The following is a 1,595-nucleotide window of genomic DNA, read 5'->3' as shown; positions in this document are numbered from 1 at the left end:
GTGTCTATTTGGTAATATTCTTGTTACATTCAAATTATGGACGCTACTAGAACAAGGTATATGCATCATATGTATATAATACTTTGTTTACTGATGACCCTAGCATCATTTTTTTAAACGTTATTGACTCTATAGTGTTTCCTTTTGCCGGTGCACAATCTCCCAATACTTTGAAGATTCCGAGGAGCGAGATCAGTGACTGCATAGAAGAAGATCTTGCACAAAGAGTTCCCAAGGTAACATTCCTGGACGTATGCAGCTACACCAAGATTGGCGCCCGTGCTGTGTAGCCATTTGGCAAGAACTGCAAAACCCTTATCAGACTTCGGTGAGTCATGCAACCTCTAGATGTCGTTCCGAAGGTTTGCCAGAATGACGACGCCCATGCTACTGCCAGCAATATTCCAAAGCTCCACCACCTCTAGATTGGAAACATGCTCATTAAGACTAAGGTAATTTAGAAGATCGCCTCTGAGTGCCATGACCTCAAGTTCTAAGATTTGTGCGGTTATCGGGACGTCGAAGATAAGCTCTTGCAAGATAGTTTCCTGGGCTGAAAACCATCGGCCCCTGTGTGGTGACTGCTATCAGAATCGCTTTAGGGAGGATTGTACCGATGACTCGGATTATGACTACATCTACTCATGCAAAAGTTCATGGACATCATGAGTATTCATCATCCGAGTCATCGGTGCACTCCTTGCAGATGTGGTTCTCATAGCAGTCTCCCATGCGGGGGCCGATGCTTTTCAGCCAAGGACTATTCTGTTGCAAGAGCGTATCGTCAACGTCCCAGCAACCACACCGATCTAAGAACTTGAGGTCAAGGCACTGGAAGGCGATCTTGGCGACAACCATAGTCTTAATGAGCATGTATCCTATCTCGAGGTGGCAGAGCTTTGGCATGTTGCTTACAATAGCATGGGCCTCGTGATTCTGGCACACCATCCCAGCGACACCTATGGTGTGCATGACTTGTCGATGTCTGACGAGGGATTTCTATTTCTTGCCAAATGCATCCAGAGCACGGGCACCAATCTTGGTGCAGCTGCTTACATCCAGGAATGTAACCCTGGACGGTCTTTGTGCAACATCTTCCACTATGCAGTCGCTGATCTCACTCCTCGGAATCTCGAAAGTATTGAGTGATTGCGCACTTCCAAAAATAACACATGGTAGGGTCAGTATGGTTTAACAAATTATAGTGGATAGTGTCATCGGTAAACAAAGTATTATATAAATGATGCATGACCCTTATTCTAGTAGGGTCGATAATTTGAATGTAACAAAAATATCTCCAAATGGACTCACCATGATCAATTAAATGATATTAACCACATCTATGAACTAAGTTTCGAACACTATCGCAATGAGAAAATAGTTTAGAGCCAAAAAGCACTGGAACATTATAGAGTTTGGAAATGGTTGGTAATATAATTTTGAACATGTTCTTCTGCATTGATGTGTAGCATCTAGTACCTTCTTCGCAACATTTCTCACTATCTGAAAATAGATGTTTGTTTACTTCAAAACAGTCTCCTGTTAGTTTCTAAAGAATTAAATGAACAACTGATTCACTTATGGAGGATGAAGTG

General features: G+C 42.6%; 1 pseudogene; it reads right to left on the bottom strand.

Annotated features, from left to right (window-relative positions):
• Window positions 1-663: 663 nt before the first annotated feature.
• On the bottom strand, window positions 664-1,164 carry LOC119280157 (annotated as a pseudogene).
• Window positions 1,165-1,595: the final 431 nt, after the last annotated feature.

This window comes from Triticum dicoccoides, chromosome 3B (genome assembly GCF_002162155.2).
Source record: "Triticum dicoccoides isolate Atlit2015 ecotype Zavitan chromosome 3B, WEW_v2.0, whole genome shotgun sequence".
NCBI classification, from domain to species: domain Eukaryota; kingdom Viridiplantae; phylum Streptophyta; class Magnoliopsida; order Poales; family Poaceae; genus Triticum; species Triticum dicoccoides.
The sequence above is the reverse complement of the archived record's forward strand: the minus strand, read 5'-3'. Positions and strand labels throughout refer to the sequence as shown.